Genomic DNA, 7,877 nt, shown 5'->3' with positions numbered 1-7,877 from the left:
TGTGAGTTTCATACTACCAGAGTAGAATTTTGTAGGGTTCATTTTCACACCATTAGGAGTTGTCATGGAAGACATGACAACAAATGGCTGACTCCTCAATGTGTAAAGGATGTTCGGTCTTTTTTGAGTTTTGGTAACTTTTATAGACGATTCATTCATAATTTCTCTGCCATCATTACTCCCATTACTCGTCTATTAAAGAAGGCTACCAAATTCCAGTGCGATGCTGAGGCAGGGAATGCTTTTGAAAGACTGAAGAAGGCATTTATAGAGGCTCCAATTTTGTGTCATCCTAAGTTAGAGAAACAGTTTCAGGTGGAGTCTGAAGCCTCTAATCTAGCGATAGGAGCCATTTTGTCACAAACAGATGAGGAAGGAGTTCTACATCCAGTGGCTTATTTTTCACACAAAATGACAACCTGTGAACACAATTATGCTATTATGGACAAGGAACTACTTGCTATCAGGGAGGCCTTTTGGGAATGGCGTCACTATTTAATGGGGGCGTGACATTCAGTTTTAGTGGTCACTGATCATAAGAATATACAGTATCTGCAAACAGCCAGGACTTTGAGTTCACGTCAGTTGAGGTCGGCTCAGTTTTTTGAAGAATTTGACTTTGTAGTCACATGCAGGCCAGGAAGGAGTAATGGAAAGGCGGATGCCTTATCTAGACAGAGGAATGCTGAGGAACAGGTACAGGTGGAACAAAGTATAATTCCTGCAGAGGAGATTGTGAGGGCAGTGACTCAGGTGTTGCTTGGGGAAATAAGGCAGGAATTTCCTAAAGACAAGCGGGCTGGATGGATGAAACAAGAGGTGGAAAGGAGTGTGAAGGAGAGTCTGCCTTATAAAGATGGAAAATTGTTTCTTCTTACGGAGTCCTTGAGAAAAAGGGCATTGTTCCTGTGTCATAATTCTCCATTGGCAGGGCATGTGGGGGTCCGGAAGACACAAGACTTGGTGCACCGGTATTTTTGGTGGGAAGGTTGGGCCTTACAGGTTAAGGAGTATGTGGCAAGGTGTGAGACACATGTACATTCAAAGTCTGATCATTTGAAGAAGGCTGGGTTGTTACAGCCATTGGCCACTCCTACAGAACCTTGTGCAGTTGTCTGCATGGATTTTGTGACTGAGTTACCACGAGATGAGAATTGTGATACCATCTGGGTGGTAGTTGATTATTTGACTAAACAGGCTCACTTCATTCCATGTGAGAGCATTCCCAGTGCAGGGATGTTAGTGGAATTATTTCTGCAACATATAGTGAGACTGTATTGGTTGCCAAGAACCATAGTATCTGATAGAGGCTCACAATTTACCTCTAGGTTTTGGCGTGCTTTCTGCAAGTTACTTGGAATCTCTTGTTTGTTATCCACCAGCTACCATCCCCAGACTGTTGGCCAAACGGAAAGGGTAAACCAGACTATGGAACAGTTTTTGAGATGTTTCTTGGTAGATGGGAAATCCTCATGGGTACGGTCTCTTTGGTTTGCCGAATTTTGCTATAATAATGCCAGACATGATTCTTTGGGAATGTCTCCCCATTTTTGCCTTTATGGTCATGATTGTCAAATGTTACCTGAAGCGATTCTTAAGATTAATAGGATTCCAGCAGTACAAGAACGCATGCAAATGATTTTGGAGATACGAGAGAAGGCACACCAAAATTTAGATAAGGCTAAAGCTGGTTATAAAAGGCAATCAGATCAGAAGAGGGGATCTAGTCCTAAGTATGTGGTGGGAGATAGAGTTTGGTTGTCCACGCAGCACATCAAGTTGTTTGGGTCTCAGAAATTCTTGCCCCAATACATTGGACCCTATACCATCACACGGTGTGTGTCACATACAGCAGTACAACTGAAGTTGCCTTCTCATATGCGGATACATCCAGTGTTTCATGTTTCTCTGGTTAAACCCGCAGCTCCTGGTGTGGTGACAAGAAAGGCTCCAGTTTGGCGCATTTTGGACTCCAAGTGGCGGGGGATTCGGTTATGGTATTTAATTTCCTGGAAGCATTGTGATCCGAGGACAATTCTTGGGAACCGGCTGCGGCAGTGCATGCACAACGTTTGGTGCAACTTTTTCATCAATCCCATCTGGATAAGCCGGGTCACGGGAGGGGCCCTAGAGGAGGGGCTAATGTAAGGAAATAGGGTTGCTGTTGAACATGGGGAATTCGTATTCAGCAGCCTTAACAATAGCTGTGCGGTATGGAATGGCAAAAGACTACACTTCCCATGATCCCAGTGACCGTTTGTACAGCGGTGGTGAATTACGTTCAATGTCCTTTTTAAGTTTCTCCCCGTCCCGTGCTGCTTGTTGGTGATTGTTTTCTTGTGGAAGCAGGCATGGGCTGAGGAGAGAGGAGCACAGATGCAGGCGTGGTAAGCAGCAGTTAGTCTGGGAGGTGTAACGAGGCATTACGTGTCTCGTGTCTTCCAAAGCCGGGCCTGGTGGTTAACGAGGCGTTTCTACATCTCGTGATTCAAGAGCTGCAAGAGGCGATGATGGTGGCCCGTCCAATGCAAATTCATCTTCGTCTGGGGTAGGGTGGTCGAGCACCCCCCCAGGCTTCAGTTAAGTGTTCGCAAGAATGTGTGCTGATGTCATTTTGTTTTTTGCGGCGCATGGTTCTTGATAGCAAGGTATTCATCTGGTAACCAGCCAGAAGGCTGGTCAGGAGTGGGAACTTCTTGAACTTTAGTGGCATATGTTGACTGGGGGCATTTCTTTTCCGCTTCAGAGGAAGTTTTAGGAACTGATTAACATTCCATTTAAAGTGGTCTGGAAATACGTATCGCTAAGCTCCTCGGGAAATGGCAAGAAAGAAAACTGCAATGTTGTGTGTGCCGTTTGCTCTTGTCATATTTCTGTTGTACATTTACCCATTTCGTTTGTAAGAACTGTGCGTCTAGAGGTCCGGCTGCACGGGTGATGCAAATAATGTTGCTCTAAATGTTATGCATTATGTATCATGTTTTGTATGCCATAGCAGTATTTATTCATGGCCATTGAAAACTACATGTGCTTTTGTTTGTTGCTAAGTTTAGAAGGAGGCTAGGTTGGATCAGGAATTATTAGTGTTGCTCTCTAAACTAGAAGAGGGTCTCATTATACAAAGGTTTGATCAAACAAGTAATTAAGTAGCTTGTATGTAATGTTCCCTGTGTTCCCTGTTACCTATCAATTACAAGCAAACCCTAACCCTTTTCCCTGTTTCCCTAACCACCCCCTACCTATCCACAACCTCTCCCTAACCCTCTTCCCCCCTTTGGCTGCCTCGAGGTACCTGTGTAATCAAAATCAGGGGCTCGTGCCAACCAAGGGTGAAGGGGTCACTTGCATTTGGCTTCTGTGGCTAGGAAGTAGTTGTGTGATACTCCAGGGGTGTGACACCCCCAAACGGACGGATTGGAAGAGAGATTTAACAAGACCCTTAAAATGATTTTGAGGAAATTGGTAGAGGAGGATGGGAAGGACTGGTATCTCCTCCTCCTCCTCCTCTCTCTACTCCCTGCTCTTCCTGTGGCCCCGGCTCTCTGTTCGCACCAAGAAGAGAGCCCTCATCCAAGCCTGCATCTCTGCCGCATCCAACAACTCGGCCGAACTCTTCAAAATCTGCAAAGAGCTGGCCAATCTTGCTGCAGTCTCTACCTCTCCTGTCCCCTCCCAGGCCCTCTGCTCGGCACTGGCTTCTCATTTCATCTCTAAAACTCAGGACATCCTGTCCTCTCTCCAGTGCTTAATTTGTAAAAAAGTAAGTGCCAGTGCCCAAAAAATATTGGCCCCATAATGCCCGGCGCGGCGCCGCCCTCAGTGCGGACGCGCGGCGCCGCCCGCTGTGCGCGCCGGCCTGTGCCAGTTCAGTGCTAGACCTAGATCGGCCCACCACTAGTCCATCACACTGCTGCTGCTCCATGTCACATGTTTGGTGCTGCACCAACTGCTGCCAAAGGCTAATAGTGGGATGGATGCAGAAGGGCACACATGGGTTGAGAAAGTATAATGCTTTAAAGTTGGAAAACACTTGTTATGGTAGGTGTAGTGGTTTCTGCATTCCGGCAACCCCAGAGGCAAAAGAGTGCATTTAAACACACTTCAAAGTTCTAGACCACACTTGTTAGACGTCTGGACCATACTTGCTATCCTCAAAGGGATAATGCATTTGATAAAATTGTTGCAAACCTGTGGATGTTATCTTATTTGTCAATTTTGTAGAATGACAATGAACCCCCACCGCCCACCCCCTCCCACCGCCCTGTTTCCCAAATGGCTCTGAGTGGAGCTGGGGTCTCTTGTGAGACTCACAGTGAGAGTATCTTTCTGTTTTGGCGTACACTAGGAAAAATAATAGACTGTATTTAAAACATTAGGTTTGATTGAATGAAAGTTAACAGATGTTGCAGTAATTACAAATCTGAGACATCCTCAAAAACACTTTTTTATTTAACCTCACACACTGAATAAATAATAAATAAACACACTAAGAATAAATAAACACATTGGATATAGAACAGAACCAAACAAGAAAGTACAAGGTGCCATGTTTGGCTTTCATTTTAAACTTAGAAAAGGAGGTAGAGAAGGTATTGAATCTATATCAATTAAATAGACTGTCAGATGCTATTTAAATGTTCTGTTTGTTTGAAGTAAGTAACATTCTGCCAGCCACAGTATTTAGCCTAACATGGCAAAATATTCTGTATAACATAACATTTCACAAAATGTCATGGTAACTCCAGATTCTATTACAACTTTGCCAAAAGCTGGTTGGGATCACCATGGCTAAGCTGCTATAGTAAAGTGCAAATTGCAATATATGAACAAAACAAACAAATGAAAATAGCAGTTACTAAATAAAGTACAAAAAATTCATATATTAAATAATTACAAGTGCAATAGTGTGCATAGTTGTCTATATTCGCTCATAAAAGCCCATAAAATGTCTAAATCTGACTTGGCCATGTCCTCTTTTCGTTCCTTACTCCTAGGGTCATCAGCAGCTCTTCGTCCTTTTGCAATCCATGAATTGACATAGGGGATGGGGTTGAACTTATTCAATGGTGGGCCAACAAGATTAATAAATTATAAGGATGAAATGGTATCAGTATGCAGGGATGCTCTTGTTGATGTGCACACAAGATTCATTTGTGAAAACCCTCGTTCACACTCAGCAGTGGAGATAGCAATAGTGTTCACAGCTGTCAAAAGTTCCTTGTAGTGTGTATTAGCTACTTTTCCACCCGTCTCCCTATGTTCCCTGTAAGCCCGAATGGTTTGACGAGTGTCACCAATGTCAAATCTTTCACACAGAGACTCTATCTCACTTTCTCCATACATAGGTGGTAACTCATCTGGCCAGTACTGCTTGTACAAAACTTTGAGTTCGCTTATTAGCTTCTCGTACGCAACTTTGTTTTCAGCAGCAGCAGAACCGCCTGTAGACAACAAACGACTCCGTACATTTTCTGCAAGACTGCGAAAAAAACTGTCCATGTTCAATTCTTTTGTCGCATGCCTTTCCTTCATGCAGGGTCACTCCTTGGAAACTATTTTCTTCTATGGCCTTCTGGCACTGGGAAGAGTGTTTTCCTTGCCTTTCTACCATTGTCTCCAACACTGATATTTGTCGGCAAATAGCACGATGTGCATCAATGATCGTGTAATCACGCTTTTGTAAGTCAAGAGACAATTCTGATAACTCTTGAAGTGCATCAAACATAATGCCAAGATTACCAACAAACTGCACAGACGAAAGGTGCCTACATAGTCCAGTGTACATGTTTTGTGTTGTGCCATCACGAGAGCCATCACTAGATGCCAATGTAAAGTGTTTGTAAAGCACAGGATAAGCATTCCAGACAGCCTCTACTGTTCTGTAGCTTGAGGCAACCCAGCGAGTATCTAACACTCTTCCTATGTTACAAAGCTGAATGTCAAGAGCATCTGCACATTCTTTTAGCTGCAAACAATTTTTCACAGATGTGCTAAAAAGAGAATACAGTTTGTCTAACAGTGCTTTGAAATGATTTGTAGCTCCAATGTCTTTCATGACATCATTGACTGCAAGTTCTAAGCGGTGTGCTGAGCAGTGCCAGGCTACAATATTGGGAGAAATTCTTTCTTGTAACCTTTTCACAACCCCGCTATTGCGGCCAAACATTACTGATGCTCCATCACAAGCGACTGACACCAGACATTTGGTGAGAAAGTCCTCCCTAATTTTAATTGGAGCGAAGACAGCAAACTATTCACTATACCTTCCGCACACACATCACTGAGCTCAATAAGGTCAACAAAAATATTAGCTGGAGACTCCATATCCTGTAGCTGAGTATGTATGTACACAATTAAAGCACTTTTTTTAATTTAAGGCAGTTGCCTCATCCAGCAAAAGGCTCACCTTAGGAGAAGAGGCAACTATTTTGGCAAATGTCTTTCATTTAATTTCCGATGAAATGTGTTGCTGTATACTTGAGCAAGCCACATTGGAATGTAAAATACGTCCCATATCTAGCCCATTCAATTGCTGGCAGTCTATCTCAGATTCAAAACCATAGGCTGGCCTGTTCCGCTTTGCTTCTTTATAAGCCGTTCGGAATATTCTGGCAGTTGTTGATGTTTTCCCTGCCTGGGCTCTAGAAGTTACTTTAAGCAATGTATCTTTTTTTGTCTGCTCTAATATTTTTGATGCTGTGACGTGTGCCTTTGTTGAGAAATGTTCGGTAATCTTCTTTCGTAAGGATCTTTGTTGCTTGTCTTTGTTGGTACCATATGAGCTAAAAGTATACTCAGTCCATTCTTTAGACAATTTCATCCCATGACTTTTCTCTGCACCAAAGCTATTGACTTGACGGCAAGTGGTGCATCCAAGAGTGTGTCCTCTAACAATCAACCATGGGTACTTGGTTTGAAAATATTGTTTCTGGTCCAGCTTCCAGCCTTTAGGGAGCGGGCCTTTCGTTAAAGGAGCTGAATGTTGCAGAAGTGATAATTGACCAGATTCTTGCGTGCTAGTACTTGGAATTTCCGTGTCAGTGTCGTTCGGTAGCTCACGATCTTCATAAGTACCAGTGCCACACAGTTCCTCTCCGAGTGGAATGCTTGCTGTCTGGATTTCTGTATGGATGTTGACAGTAGTAGTGCTAGTGGTCTCATCTAGTGTTTTTTCTGGTTCTTCACAAATACTATCTGACTTGGAACCAGATTCCTGTTTACTTTGCTTGCTTGTAGGCTCATCTGTGCTGCATTTTGTACCAGGTTTTGAAAAGTATGAAGACATTTTCTTCTGGGCTCCAGACATTCTAGGGAAGGAAATGAGAAGTAGGGATAATCGATATCATGGGATTCCTTTCAAGTTTCACTACACACAATGATCAGGCCAGGGGTCAGGACAGGACAACAGACCTCTTAAGTGCTTTAAATGGAATCAAAGACTGGTGAACAGCAAATGTATAAGAACAAACACATATAATGATGGGGCACACATGGAATGCGCTTTCCATTAGAGCCGGGCTAATAAATACAAATGTGCACACGTTTGACATGTCCTGGCTGAAGAGAACATTGCAAAAAGAAATCTAACAACAAATACCATGTGGGTGGTTTGTAAATGGCTGCAAAGTGCCAATTGCCTCCTTTTATCCCCCAACACACCATACTGAACTATACAATTTTGCGACTTTTTAAATGTCACTCTGTAGTGTAGTACCCGTGCCTGACTCCATTTTTAAAAAAACACCCACTTTCCTGGAGTCAGTAAAACAATTACACCCCACTTATGCTTGGTAACGTACATCTCTCTTACCTTGTTTTCAGGGATGAGGATGCAGCATATACCACACAGCAGCCTGCGACTCTCAGATTCTGACTGC

At 43.3% G+C, this 7,877-nt stretch overlaps 1 pseudogene; it reads right to left on the bottom strand.

Annotated features, from left to right (window-relative positions):
• Nucleotides 1–4,890: 4,890 nt before the first annotated feature.
• Nucleotides 4,891–7,306, bottom strand: LOC138452905 (E3 SUMO-protein ligase KIAA1586-like; annotated as a pseudogene).
• Between the last annotated feature and the right edge of the window lie 571 nt (nt 7,307–7,877).

This window comes from Ambystoma mexicanum, chromosome 4p (genome assembly GCF_040938575.1).
Source record: "Ambystoma mexicanum isolate Mex_15411 chromosome 4p, UKY_AmexF1_1, whole genome shotgun sequence".
NCBI lineage: Eukaryota > Metazoa > Chordata > Amphibia > Caudata > Ambystomatidae > Ambystoma > Ambystoma mexicanum.
The sequence above is the reverse complement of the archived record's forward strand: the minus strand, read 5'-3'. Positions and strand labels throughout refer to the sequence as shown.